A 15649-nucleotide genomic window follows, 5' to 3' on the forward strand; every position below is an offset into this window, starting at 1 on the left:
CAAAGAGAGATTCAGACTTTCTAACAGAAGCTGTTCTCTTCACATAGATACGGAGAGCCCGAACCACATCCAAAGACCGTTCTTTGGAAGACAAACCAGGAGAAACAAAGGCCGGAACCACAATCTCCTGATTAAGGTGGAAAGAAGACACCACCTTAGGTAGATACCCGGACATGTTCTAAGAACCGCCCGGTCACGGTGAAAAATCAGATAGGGGGACCTACACGACAAGGCTCCCAAATCCGATACCCGTCTAGCAGAGGCAATAGCCAGCAGAAACAATACCTTAAGAGAAAGCCACTTAAGGTCTGCAGATTCAATAGGCTCAAACGGAGATTCTTGCACTGCCTCCAGAACCACCGACAAATCCCAAGGAGCCACAGGCGGGACGTAAGGAGGTTGAATCCGTAACAAACCCTGAGTGAATGTATGAACATCAGGCAGAGTCGCAATTTTTCTCTGAAACCAAACCGACAAGGCAGAAATATGAACCTTGAGGGAGGCCAGACGAAGGCCCAAGTCCAGGCACTGTCCAGGCACATGATGCTTACAAGTTACAAGTTTGGCCGTACTAAACTTGTAAGCATCATGATTGTTATCCGCGCACCAAGCAAAGTAGGAATTCCAGACCCTATGGTAAAATCAGAGCAAATGCTGGTTTCCGGGCCTTCAACATGGTTTGAATGACCACCTCAGAAAATCCTTTGGCCCTTAGAACCGAAGCTTCAAGAGCCATGCCGTCAAAGCCAATCGGGCCAAATCCTGATATACACAAGGGCCCTGAACGAGGAGGTCTGGGCGCTGTGGAAGTAGAAAGGGACGCTCTAACGAGAGACCCTGAAGGTCTGAGAACCAATGCCATCTGGGCCATGCTGGGGCAATCAGAAGCAGGAGTCCTCCTTCTTGCTTGAACTTTCTTATTACCCTGGGCAGAAGTGACACCAGAGGGAACAAGTATGGCAGCCGAAAGTTCCATGGAATTGCCAATGCGTCCACGAACGCTGCTTGAGGATCCCTTGTTCTTGCTCCGAAGACCGGAACCTTGTGATTGTGTCGAGACGCCATCAGGTCTACATCTGGGAGACCCCACTTGTCCACTAGGAGTTAAAATACTTCTGGATTGAGGCTCCACTATCCGGCGTGTACGTCCTGACGACTGAGGAAGTCCGCTTCCCAGTTTAGGACCCCCGGAATGAACACTGCAGATGGTGGCCGGCAGATGGCGTTCCGCCAACTGAAGAATCCTTGAAACTTCCCTCATTGCCAAGCGGCTTTGAGTGCCGCCTTGATGATTTTATGTACGCCACCATAGTGGCGTTGTCCAACTGTACCTGAATAGGTCTGTTCTGTATTAATTGCTGGGCCAGGTTCAGAGCGTTGAACACCGCCCGCAGTTCCAGAATGTTTATTGGGAGGAGAGACTCCTCCTTGGTCCACCGACCCAAAAGGGAGTATTGCTCCAACACCGCGCCCCAACCTCTCAGACTGGCATCCGTCGTCAGGAGGACCTAGCTGGAGATCCAGAAGGGAAGACCCCTGCTCAATCGATGGTTCTGCAGCCACCAGTTCAGTGACAGACGGACTTCCGGAGACAAGATCATGTGAGTCCTGATCCAGTGAGCCACTTGGCTAGAATCAGTTTCTGTAGAGGGCGGGAATGGAATTGAGCGTACTCCACCATGTCGAAAGCCGACACCATGAGACCTTGCACTTGCATCGCCGAGTGTAGCGACACTTGCGGACGAGATAGGAAGCATCGAATCCTGTCCTGAAGTTTCAGGACCTTCTTCTGAGACAAGAACAACCTCTGGTTGTGAGTGTCCAACAATGTCCCTAGGTGCACCATGCTCTGAGCAGGGACCAGGGAACACTTCTTCCAGTTGATGAGCCACCAGTAGGCTTGCAAAAACTGGAGCGTCAGATCCAGATGATGTAGGAGAATTTCTGGGGAATTTGCCAGGATCAACAAGTCGTCCAGATACGGGAGGATCCTGACCCCTTGACGGCGAAGTACAGCCGTCATTACCGCCATGACCTTTGTGAAGACACGCGGGGCCGTGGTCAAACCAAAAGGTAAAGCCCGAAATTGATAATGGAGGTTGCCCACAGCAAACCTCAGGTACTGCTGATGCGACATTGCAATAGGAATATGCAGGTAAGCATCCTGTATGTCCAGGGAGACCATATAATCCCCAGGCTCCAAGGCCAGAACAATAGAGCGAAGAGTTTCCATACGAAACTTGGAGACTCTCACAAATCTGTTCAAGGACTTGAGGTTGAGAATGGGCCGAGAGGACCCATTCGGTTTCGGGACTAGGAACAGCGGTGAATAGTACCCCTTGCCTCTCTGAGCCAGAGGCACTGGTACTACCACTCTTGTGTCCAGGAGGGACTGTACCACCAAATTAAGTTTTTGCCTTCACCTGATCCGGAGGGACGTCTGTCAGGCAAAATCGATGAGGGGGACGATTCTTGAAGGATATGGCGTAACCTCGAGTGACGACTTCCCGTAACCAGGCATCGGAAGTGGTCTTCAACCATTCCTGGTTAAACCATAGAAGTCGGCCTCCCACTCTGGGATCCCCCAGAGGGAAGCCCACCCCATCATGCAGCAGGCTTGTCAGTTTTGGAAGCAGGCTGACGGGTAGCCCAGGCACGTTTAGGTTTGGGCTTAGTGGTTTTGGAAGTGCGGACCTGTTTCAGGTACTCCTGACCTTTTGCTTTACCTGCAGGACGAAAGGAGCGAAAGGAAGTACTCTTAACCTTCGGCACCAAAGGAGCAGTACTAGGTAGACACTCTGTTTTAGCAGAAGCTAAGTCAGCCACTATCTTGTTGAGGTCCTCTCCAAAAAGAATATCTCCCTTAAAAGGAAGCACCTGCAGGGTTTTCTTAGAGTCCAGGTCCACAGACCAGGACCGTAGCCATAGGATCCGGCGAGCCAAAATGGGCATAGTAGAAGCCTTGGCCGCCAGAACACCAGCATCAGAAGCTGCCTCCTTAATGTAATAAGATGTTGTGACAATATATGAGAGACACCTCCTGAGCCCACGCTTCAATAGCATCTGCAGCCCATGTCGCTGCAATAGTGGGCCGATGTACAGCTCCTGCGTGGGTGTAAATCGCCTTCAAGCAACCCTCCACACGCTTATCCGTCGGTTCTTTCAGAGAAGTGACGGTAGTTACAGGCAGAGCTGAGGATACCACCAGCCGCGCCACTTGCGAATCCACTGGCGGGGGTGTTTCCCAAGTTTTACTTAGCTCCGCAGCGATGGGGTAACGAGCCAGCATCTTCTTGTGAGGTGTGAATTTCTTTCCTGGGTTTTCCCAGGACTCCTGACGTATGTCAGCTAAATGGTCAAAGTGAGGTAAAACTTGTTTAACGACTGTGACAGGACGGTCCCGTACGAAAGCACTCGCCGCTTTCGCGTCCCGTCTCCTGCGCACAGAATGGAGGGTCAGGTCACACGAGGCCTGACCACATAGGGGATTCCCGCTTACCGTCAGTAACCGCCTATTACTGACTCCACCCACTGCGCTGTGGGCGGGTTTATGCTGCCACCACCAAACTCCTAACCTGCCGCGGCGTTTGGAACAACGGTTCTGCTCTGTATGTGCCGACGTACTGCCTTACCACACCTGTGTGGTGTTGACGAATCCCCACTAGCCACTTGCTAGGCCTCTACCGGTAGCTGGCGGAAGGCGGAACTTGGAGACGTTAGGTGCTTCCCTGGACAGCCGGAGGACGGGGCTATGTTTGGCATAACCCTGTAGGTCACAAGATGAAGCAATCTTCTTGAGGCAGATGAGATGTTTATTTGCTCAATAATAGCCTTAAAAAAGACTCTTCCCTATTGCTAGGGGCAACAGCATACAGCAAGATGTTCCAGCAGAATAAAGATGGTACAACTACCAATCTGGAGGCACGCAGGCCTCCTTTTTATGTCAAATTTCCACACAGTACCACAGGGGGGTAAGCCCTCCCTGTGTTCTCCAACCAATCAGGTTATTGCACAAAATATAAATAAATTACATTTTACAAGGATGTCAGTAAGTGCAAAAACAATATCCTCCTTCCTGTCACCCAGACAACGTTTGGTATCAGATTAACATTCACTATTGATAAATTTATCACATAGCTTAAAAATACAAATGTTTCTGGTCATTCACATCTTCAGGCAAACCCAGTGTCCGGGACCACAACAGGAAAGGCCATACAACACATCAAACAGTCTTCCTTCCTGCATCTGCCATTCATGGTTCGTATATCAACTAAATCATTACATGAAACAGGTTCCAAGCCCAGAACCACTTCACATATGGGATAAGGAGATTCCCCGTCAGCAACATCCCTCTCTAAGGTACCTACACACCAAAAGGCCTTGTCATCCACACCTCTCTGCCAGGACAGGGCCATCAGCATGCCACTTCCTACTGACAGGAGATGACCACTAAGACATCTATAGTAAGTGCACTTTCCCCTTTAAGATACAGCTGACCATATCTTGAATATAAAACAAATACAGTTAAACATGCATTCCTGCAATTGTGCACAGAGCACTACACATGACATGTTAAAACACATCACCAAACAAACTTTTAAACAGTCCGCGCCCAGCGCCGTAAGTACGTTTAACAGTGACGCCAAGCGCCTATTGTCCCTTAATATGGCACCGGGCACGAGGGTTAACCCCTTCAGTGCCGCAGCGGCCATTGTCCACGTGGGCTGGGGTCTTTCCGGCCACACTCCCCCCCCCCCCATTCAAGCAGGTCAACCAGGGACCCATGTCCCAACGATTTGGTCCCTGGTCCCGCAGTCCTTAATGGGGTTACCGGGAGTTCTTTGGGGGTTCAGGCTCCTCCTGACGTGACAATCCATCCGCATTGCTATGAGCCTTGCCTTGCTTGTGGATAATATGAAAGTCATAAACCTGAAGAGCAAGGCTCCACCGCAACAGTCTGCTGTTTTCCCCCGTGGTGTGCTGGAGCCACCGTAATGGATTGTGGTCCGTTAGCACCGTAAAATGGCGGCCATACAAATAGGGCTGAAGCTTCTTCACAGCCCAAACAATAGCCAAACACTCCTTTTCAATTGTGGCATACCCCACCTCCCGCGGTAGCAGCTTTCTGCTCAAATAGGCCACAGGGTGCTCCTGTCCATCCGGCTCTTTCTGGCTCGGTACTGCTCCCAGTCCGTGCAGTGGCACAGTAGTTCGTAACACACAATCCTGGTCAAGAATGTGCGCCATCAGCACTGGAGCGGGTACCCGAGCCTCCTTCAATGACTGGAATGCCAACTCGCAAGCGGGTGCAAAGTCCACTGACTTGGGAATGCCCTTCCTAGCCATCTCTGTCAAGGGGTTCACTACAGGACTAAAGTCAATGACAACGTGTCCGTAGGGCCTTACAGGTTCTAAGGTCAGTACCGGTCTGGGTGATGTGGGTCGGGGACAGCCTCTGGTTGCCTCCACCCCCTCTGGTTTGGGCCTACCCCTGTCTCCTCCCACATAGTGCCCCAGGCACTGCACCTCCGTCATTCCTATCCGGCAACTGTCTGCCCTAACTGTCAGACCTGCCCTCCAATCCTCCTCTGTCGACCTATGACTCGGGAAACCTACCCTGTCACCTAGGCCTACTCCTTCCTCCTCGTCCGCAACCTGTGCCACAGTGATGGCGGCCAGACCACCAGCCTCTGGATCCTGTGTGGCATCCACTACAGGGAGGCTGCGTGTCTTTCCCCGATCTACTGCGCACAGGCAGGGGACCTGCTATGTCCACAGCAACTTGCTGCAAGGGTTCCCCTATGGGCAGAGGCCCAGAGATAACACAACCGCTGGAGTGCCCCAGCTGCCAACGCATGGCACCAGCCTTACAGTTGGTCTGGGCGTCATCCGACATTCCAGACCAGGGTAAGCACTGTGTCAGGCACTTCAGGGTACGGTCTATCTCAGGGTTACTGCCCAAAGGGGTTTTGCTGGCAACCGACACCGGTTGCGCAGGAAAGTTCCCTGGGGGGACCAGTTGGACACATTCCCTATCTGGTCTATCCCCTCCCACTTTCCTGTCTACCCTGTACCTTAACCCTTCCCGCCAGGTCAAACTTCCTGCCCCAACCCTGTCAAGGCCGCTGCCAGAGTGGCGCCTCATGCCTTTCGGGGATGGGTCAGAGAGTTGAGCCTCCCTAAACTCCTGCCTGTGGCCCTCAATCTCTCCTAAATTGGGACACTCTACAGGGGGATCTAGGTGGGGACTACTAGGGTTAGTCTGGTAGGGGTCAGTCATGGAAAAGTCAGTGTGGTTTCTCATACTCACCGCCGGAGTTGGCAAACCACTTGGGTACAGGAGCATCATTGGGCACCCCCACAGGATCAAACGAGCTGGAACCGACATCCTCTGCGTTGCTAGGGGACGTAGGCATACCAGAGGCAAAAGTCATGCGGGGTCGATGTGCCGATCTAGCCACTGTAATCTTTTCCTCTGGGCTGGTTGATGCTGTGGTTGGCTGTGCTGGCAGTTGTCTAGCAGCTGTAGTCTTTTCCTCTGGGCTGGGCTGTGCTGGAGTAGCTGATGTCAACGGTGGTTGTGGAACTTGACTCCGGGGAATGGCGCCAGCAAACGTGGTGACGATCCCACCACCCAGGTCATTTCCTAGGACCACATCAGTTGGGAGACCATCCATGACGGCAACTTCTCGCAACTCTGGTCCAGCTCCCCAGTCCAGGTAGACTCTTGCCATGGGAACCTCTTTCTCTGTTCCATCTGCCAGGGTGACCTTAACAGTGCAACCCTGCAATACTGCAGCAGGATCTATAAGATGGGGGCTCACCACAATGATTGATTGAGGCCCCAGAGTCTCTTAGGCCTTCCCCATGCAGGGATCCCACGTGGACCGGCTGCAGGTGCCTCCACATATTATGTAGGGGCTGTTTGGCCATGCAGGTGACCCTCTCTGCAGAGTGCACCTGTCTCTCGCCACACTCCATCGGACTGACTGGAGGGGGAACAGTCTCTGTAGGCTCATCTCCACTCGTCAAACAAGCAAGCCGGGCTCCAGCACTCGGATTTGGGGCACGAGTCTGGGGTGCTTGGGATGCAGGACAGTTCATCCTCAGATGTCCGATTTTCCCACAGCCGTAGCACTTCTTCTCCAGTCGTGGCACTGATGATCTCTGATCAGTTGCAGGGACGCTGCGGTGCGGTTGCTGGCCAAGAGCACCCGAGTTGGAAGATGCTTGCTTTGGGGGGCGATGAGCTGAAGAGGGGTGTCCCCCTGATGGTACAGTCTTTTGGAGCTGGTTGCTGGCGGGGCGCTTCTGCCCCTGTGGCCGAATTGCCACATACTTGTCTGCTAACTGGGCAGCCATCTTTAAGCTGGGTGGCTCCCGGTCTAGCACCCACTCCTTCACTTCTGGGGCGCACCTGCGGTAGAACTGCTCCCTGCAGATCAGGTCGATCAGTGCGTCCCATATAGTGGCTTCAGAATCCTTCACCCACTTCACCACATACTGCCCCAGCTGGGTGGCGAACTGCTCATGGGTGCTGCTAGGATTCTTAGGCAAGTCTCTGAACTTCTTCCTGTAAGACTCTGGAGTGATGAAGAATCGCTGGAGGAGGGCCCGTGAGACTTCGTCGTAGTCCCCACAGTCCTCCGTGGCCACTCCTCGATAGGCCTCCAAGGCCTCTCCATGCAGAGTGGGCACAAGGTGTCTCACCCACTCCGACTTGGGTAAATCGTGTAGTTTACAAGTCCTTTCAAAAACTTGTAAATGTCCATCAATGTCCCCATCACTGTCTGCAAACTTGGCAAACTGAATGCGTCCTGATCTGTATACAACAGCTGACAACGGCTCCCGGGGTACCACGGCCTGTGGTGCCCGCTCCGCATGCCACATCCGAATGACAAGCATGCGTTCTTGCTCCGTTGCCCTTTCCCCCAATTCCGCTAGCCGATCTGCTAGGGTATCCGGGCCGCCCCCCCTGGGACGTTGGGATCCTGGCCCTGCTAGGGATTGCTGGGAAACATTGCTGCTGTGAGAGAGGGCGGGGCTTGTGGGTCTCACCGGTTCCTTACGAAGGTCCACTGTTGGGCCGTCCTCTGCGATGCTGACGCCGTCAGTGCTTTCCACCTCCGCCTGATGGGACTCATCCACGCTCATGAGCGCCGCCTTCATGACGCTTCTGGACGAGTTGAAAGGGATATCCACACCCTTCTCCTGGCACACGATCTCCAGATCATCCTTGGACATTCCGCTGAATTCCGCCATCTTGTGCGTTCTCCTGCGCTGCAGTTACTCCTCCCCTGAGTAACTCGGCTTCTCCAATCGGGTGATGAAAAGCCGCCTGGGATTATCCCACCGCTATGCCAAAAATTTCTGTGACAGGACGGTCCCGTACGAAAGCACTCGCCGCTTTCGCGTCCCGTCTCCTGCGCACAGAATGGAGGGTCAGGTCACACAAGGCCTGACCACATAGGGGATTCCCGCTTACCGTCAGTAACCGCCTGTTACTGACTCCACCCACTGCGCTGTGGGCGGGTTTATGCTGCCACCACCAAACTCCTAACCTGCCGTGGCATTTGGAACCACGGTTCTGCTGTGTATGTGCCGACGTACTGCCTTACCACACCTGTGTGGTGTTGACGAATCCCCACTAGCCACTTGCTAGGCCTCTACCGGTAGCTGGCGGAAGGCGGAACTTGGAGACGTTAGGTGCTTCCCTGGACAGCCGGAGGACGGGGCTATGTTTGGCATAACCCTGTAGGTCACAAGATGAAGCAATCTTCTTGAGGCAGATGAGATGTTTATTTGCTCAATAATAGCCTTAAAAAAGACTCTTCCCTATTGCTAGGGGCAACAGCATACAGCAAGATGTTCCAGCAGAATAAAGATGGTACAACTACCAATCTGGAGGCACGCAGGCCTCCTTTTTATGTCAAATTTCCACACAGTACCACAGGGGGGTAAGCCCTCCCTGTGTTCACCAACCAATCAGGTTATCGCACAAAATATAAATAAATTACATTTTACAAGGATGTCAGTAAGTGCAAAAACAATATCCTCCTTCCTGTCACCCAGACAACGTTTGGTATCAGATTAACATTCACTATTGATAAATTTATCACATAGCTTCAAAATACAAATGTTTCTGGTCATTCACATCTTCAGGCAAACCCAGTGTCCGGGACCACAACAGGAAAGGCCATACAACACATCAAACAGTCTTCCTTCCTGCATCTGCCATTCAGGGTTCGTATATCAACTAAACCATTACATGAAACAGGTTCCAAGCCCAGAACCACTTCACATATGGGATAAGGAGATTCCCCGTCAGCAACATCCCTCTCTAAGGTACCTACACACCAAAAGGCCTTGTCATCCACACCTCTCTGCCAGGACAGGGCCATCAGCATGCCACTTCCTACTGACAGGAGATGACCACTCAGACATCTATAGTAAGTGCACTTTCCCCTTTAAGATACAGCTGACCATATCTTGAATATAAAACAAATACAGTTAAACATGCATTCCTGCAATTGTGCACCGAGCACTACACATGACATGTCAAAACACATCACCAAATAAACTTTTAAACAGTCCGCGCCCAGCGCCGTAAGTACGTTTAACAGTGACGCCAAGCGCCCATTGTCCCTTAATATGGCGCCGGGCACGAGGGTTAACCCCTTCAGTGCCGCAGCGGCCATTGTCCACGTGGGCTGGGGTCTCTCCGGCCACACTCCCCCCCCCCCCCCCCATTCAAGCGGGTCAACCAGGGACCCATGTCCCAACGATTTGTTCCCTCGTCCCGCAGTCCTTAATGGGGTTACCGGGAGTTCTTTGGGGGTTCAGGCTCCTCCTGACGTGACAGTCCATCCGCATTGCTATGAGCCTTGCCTTGCTTGTGGATAATATGAAAGTCATAAACCTGAAGAGCAAGGCTCCACCGCAACAGTCTGCCGTTTTCCCCCGTGGTGTGCTGGAGCCACCGTAATGGATTGTGGTCTATTACCACCGTAAAATGGCGGCCATACAAATAGGGCTGAAGCTTCTTCACAGCCCAAACAATAGCCAAACACTCCTTTTCAATTGTGGCATACCCCACCTCCCGCGGTAGCAGCTTTCTGCTCAAATAGGCCACAGGGTGCTCCTGTCCATCCGGCTCTTTCTGGCTCGGTACTGCTCCCAGTCCGTGCAGTGGCGCAGTAGTTCGTAACACACAGTCCTGGTCAAGAATGTGCGTCATCAGCACTGGAGCGGGTACTCGAGCCTCCTTCAATGACTGGAATGCCAACTCGCAAGCGGGTGCAAAGTCCACTGACTTGGGAATGCCCTTCCTAGCCATCTCTGTCAAGGGGTTCACTACAGGACTAAAGTCAATGACAACGTGTCCGTAGGGCCTTACAGGTTCTAAGGTCAGTACCGGTCTGGGTAATGTGGGTCGGGGACAGCCTCTGGTTGCCTCCACCCCCTCTGGTTTGGGCCTACCCCTGTCTCCTCCCACATAGTGCCCCAGGCACTGCACCTCCGTCATTCCTATCCGGCAACTGTCTGCCCTAACTGTCAGACCTGCCCTCCAATCCTCCTCTGTCGACCTATGACTCGGGAAACCTACCCTGTCACCTAGGCCTACTTCTTCCTCCTCGTCCGCTACCTGTGCCACAGTGATGGCGGCTAGACCACCAGCCTCTGGATCCTGTGTGGCATCCACTACAGGGAGGCTGCGTGTCTTCCCCGATCTACTGCGCACAGGCAGGGGACCTGCTATGTCCACAGCAACTTGCTGCAAGGGTTCCCCTATGGGCAGAGGCCCAGAGACAACACAACCGCTGGAGTGCCCCAGCTGCCAACGCATGGCACCAGCCTTACAGTTGGTCTGGGCGTCATCCGACATTCCAGACCAGGGTAAGCACTGTGTCAGGCACTTCAGGGTACGGTCTATCTCAGGGTTACTGCCCAAAGGGGTTTTGCTGGCAACCGACACCAGTTGCGCAGGAAAGTTCCCTTGGGGGACCAGTTGGACACATTCCCTATCTGGTCTATCCCCTCCCACTTTCCTGTCTACCCTGTACCTTAACCCTTCCCGCCAGGTCAAACTTCCTGCCCCAACCCTGTCAAGGCCGCTGCCAGAGTGGCGCCTCATGCCTTTCGGGGATGGGTCAGAGAGTTGAGCCTCCCTAAACTCCTGCCTGTGGCCCTCAATCTCTCCTAAATTGGGACACTCTACAGGGGGATCTAGGTGGGGACTACTAGGGTCAGTCTGGTAGGGGTCAGTCATGGAAAAGTCAGTGTGGTTTCTCATACTCACCGCCGGAGTTGGCAAACCACTTGGGTACAGGAGCATCATTGGGCACCCCCACAGGATCAAACGAGCTGGAACCGACATCCTCTGCGTTGCTAGGGGACGTAGGCATACCAGAGGCAAAAGTCATGCGGGGTCGATGTGCCGATCTAGCCACTGTAATCTTTTCCTCTGGGCTGGTTGATGCTGTGGTTGGCTGTGCTGGCAGTTGTCTAGCAGCTGTAGTCTTTTCCTCTGGGCTGGGCTGTGCTGGAGTAGCTGATGTCAACGGTGGTTGTGGAACTTGACTCCGGGGAATGGCGCCAGCAAACGTGGTGACGATCCCACCACCCAGGTCATTTCCTAGGACCACATCAGTTGGGAGACCATCCATGACGGCAACTTCTCGCAACTCTGGTCCAGCTCCCCAGTCCAGGTAGACTCTTGCCATGGGAACCTCTTTCTCTGTTCCATCTGCCAGGGTGACCTTGGCAGTGCAACCCTGCAATACTGCAGCAGGATCTATAAGATGGGGGCTCACCACAATGATTGATTGAGGCCCCAGAGTCTCTTAGGCCTTCCCCCTGCAGGGATCCCACGTGGACCGGCTGCAGGTGCCTCCACATATTATGTAGGGGCTGTTTGGCCATGCAGGTGACCCTCTCTGCAGAGTGCACCTGTCTCTCGCCACACTCCATCGGACTGACTGGAGGGGGAACAGTCTCTGTAGGCTCATCTCCACTCGTCAAACAAGCAAGCCGGGCTCCAGCACTCGGATTTGGGGCACGAGTCTGGGGTGCTTGGGATGCAGGACAGTTCATCCTCAGATGTCCGATTTTCCCACAGCCGTAGCACTTCTTCTCCAGTCGTGGCACTGATGATCTCTGATCAGTTGCAGGGACGCTGCGGTGCGGTTGCTGGCCAAGAGCACCCGAGTTGGAAGATGCTTGCTTTGGGGGGCGATGAGCTGAAGAGGGGTGTCCCCCTGATGGTACAGTCTTTTGGAGCTGGCTGCTGGCGGGGCGCTTCTGCCCCTGTGGCCGAATTGCCACATACTTGTCTGCTAACTGGGCAGCCATCTTTAAGCTGGGTGGCTCCCGGTCTAGCACCCACTCCTTCACTTCTGGGGCGCACCTGCGGTAGAACTGCTCCCTGCAGATCAGGTCGATCAGTGCGTCCCATGTAGTGGCTTCAGAATCCTTCACCCACTTCACCACATACTGCCGCAGCTGGGTGGCGAACTGCTCATGGGTGCTGCTAGGATTCTTGGGCAAGTCTCTGAACTTCTTCCTGTAAGACTCTGGAGTGATGAAGAATCGCTGGAGGAGGGCCCGTGAGACTTCGTCGTAGTCCCCACAGTCCTCCGTGGTCACTCCTCGATAGGCCTCCAAGGCCTCTCCATGCAGAGTGGGCACAAGGTGTCTCACCGACTCCGACTTGGGTAAATCGTGTAGTTTACAAGTCCTTTCAAAAACTTGTAAATGTCCATCAATGTCCCCATCACTGTCTGCAAACTTGGCAAACTAAATGCGTCCTGATCTGTGTACAACAGCTGACAACATCTCCCGGGGTACCACGGCCTGTGGTGCCCGCTCCGCATGCCACATCCGAATGACAAGCATGCGTTCTTGCTCCGTTGCCCTTTCCCCCAATTCCGCTAGCCGATCTGCTAGGGTATCCGGGCCGCCCCCCCTGGGACGTTGGGATCCTGGCCCTGCTAGGGATTGCTGGGAAACATTGCTGCTGTGAGAGAGGGCGGGGCTTGTGGGTCTCACCGGTTCCTTATGAAGGTCCACTGTTGGGCCGTCCTCTGCGATGCTGACGCCGTCAGTGCTTTCCACCTCCGCCCGATGGGACTCATCCACGCTCATGAGCGCCGCCTTCATGACGCTTCTGGACGCGATGAAAGGGATATCCACACCTTTCTCCTGGCACACGATCTCCAGATCATCCTTGGACATTCCGCTGAATTCCGCCATCTTGTGCGTTCTCCTGCACTGCAGTTACTCCTCCCCTGAGTAACTCGGCTTCTCCAATCGGGTGATGAGAAGCCGCCTGGGATTATCCCACCGCTATGCCAAAAATTTCTGTGACAGGACGGTCCCGTACGAAAGCACTCGCCGCTTTCGCGTCCCGTCTCCTGCGCACAGAATGGAGGGTCAGGTCACACGAGGCCTGACCACATAAGGATTCCCGCTTACCGTCAGTAACCGCCTGTTACTGACTCCACCCACTGCGCTGTGGGCGGATTTATGCTGCCACCACCAAACTCCTAACCTGCCGTGGCATTTGGAACCACGGTTCTGCTCTGTATGTGCCGACGTACTGCCTTACCACACCTGTGTGGTGTTGACGAATCCCCACTAGCCACTTGCTAGGCCTCTACCGGTAGCTGGCGGAAGGCGGAACTTGGAGACGTTAGGTGCTTCCCTGGACAGCCGGAGGACGGGGCTATGTTTGGCATAACCCTGTAGGTCACAAGATGAAGCAATCTTCTTGAGGCAGATGAGATGTTTATTTGCTCAATAATAGCCTTAAAAAAGACTCTTCCCTATTGCTAGGGGCAACAGCATACAGCAAGATGTTCCAGCAGAATAAAGATGGTACAACTACCAATCTGGAGGCACGCAGGCCTCCTTTTTATGTCAAATTTCCACACAGTACCACAGGGGGGTAAGCCCTCCCTGTCTTCTCCAACCAATCAGGTTATTGCACAAAATATAAATAAATTACATTTTACAAGGATGTCAGTAAGTGCAAAAACAATATCCTCCTTCCTGTCACCCAGACAACGTTTGGTATCAGATTAACATTCACTATTGATAAATTTATCACATAGCTTCAAAATACAAATGTTTCTGGTCATTCACATCTTCAGGCAAACCCAGTGTCCGGGACCACAACAGGAAAGGCCATACAACACATCAAACAGTCTTCCTTCCTGTATCTGCCATTCAGGGTTCGTATATCAACTAAATCATTACATGAAACAGGTTCCAAGCCCAGAACCACTTCACATATGGGATAAGGAGATTCCCCGTCAGCAACATCCCACTCTAAGGTACCTACACACCAAAAGGCCTTGTCATCCACACCTCTCTGCCAGGACAGGGCCAGCAGCATGCCACTTCCTACTGACAGGAGATGACCACTCAGACATCTATAGTAAGTGCACTTTCCCCTTTAAGATACAGCTGACCATATCTTGAATATAAAACAAATACAGTTAAACATGCATTCCTGCAATTGTGCACAGAGCACTACACATGACATGTCAAAACACATCACCAAATAAACTTTTAAACAGTCCGCGCCCAGCGCCGTAAGTACGTTTAACAGTGACGCCAAGCACCCATTGTCCCTTAATATGGCGCCGCGCACGAGGGTTAACCCCTTCAGTGCCGCAGCGGCCATTGTCCACGTGGGCTGGGGGTCTCTCCGGCCACAACGACCTTCTGACGTTTAAACCTGTACGGTTTCTTAGAGGTAGCATCAGGCTCCGGGTCATCAGTAATTTGAAGAATCAGTCTGATAGCCTCCAATAAGTCAGGAACATCCACCTGTGAGACAGTTTCCCCACCAGAAGTATCTGGATCAGTCTGTGGGGTCAGTATACACGCCATCCTCATCAGACGAGGTGTCTGGGACGTGGGTGGATTGTGAGGAAGTAATGGCCCGCTTAGAGGACCAATTGGTCTTAGGCGGGTCGAGGGTTAGATTTCTGTTTAGCCAATGAGTGGTTCAGTTGATCTGCCCATGGCGGATTAACCACAGGGACAATATGCGGTTGTACCGGCACGTGAGGGGGCGTAAGTCTAGTTACCAGCGTACTTAATAACGCGGAGAAAGTAGCCCAAGGTGGGTCACTATGAACCCTGTTGCTACGGTCCCACTGGGAGGTAGGGAACTCCCAGAACCAGAACCCTCTGCTGCTATGTTTTCCTCTACTGTGTCTGCAGTGTTATCACCACGCACTGTGGGATTAGCCCCAGCTCCGTCGCTCCTTGTAGCTGACATACCTGAAAGCTCAATTCACGACCAATCTAGTACAATATCAGCAGTCTAATACCTTAACAAGAACCCCCTATGCAGTGTATTAGCACGAACAGAGAATTCAAGAGGTATATGGTGACTGAAAATCACAGAGAAAAAATAGGATTTTAATACCTACTGGTAAATCCTTTTCTCTTAGTCCGCACAGGATGCTGGGGACGCTTCAAGAACCATGGGGTATAGACGGGATACGCAGGAGACATGGGCACTTTAAGACTTTAAAAGGGGTGTGAACTGGCTCCTCCCTCTATGCCCCTCCTCCAGACTCCAGTTATAGGAACTGTGCCCAGGGAGACGGACATTTAGATGAAAAGGATTTATTTA

Source organism: Pseudophryne corroboree, chromosome 10 (genome assembly GCF_028390025.1).
Source record: "Pseudophryne corroboree isolate aPseCor3 chromosome 10, aPseCor3.hap2, whole genome shotgun sequence".
Taxonomy (NCBI): domain Eukaryota; kingdom Metazoa; phylum Chordata; class Amphibia; order Anura; family Myobatrachidae; genus Pseudophryne; species Pseudophryne corroboree.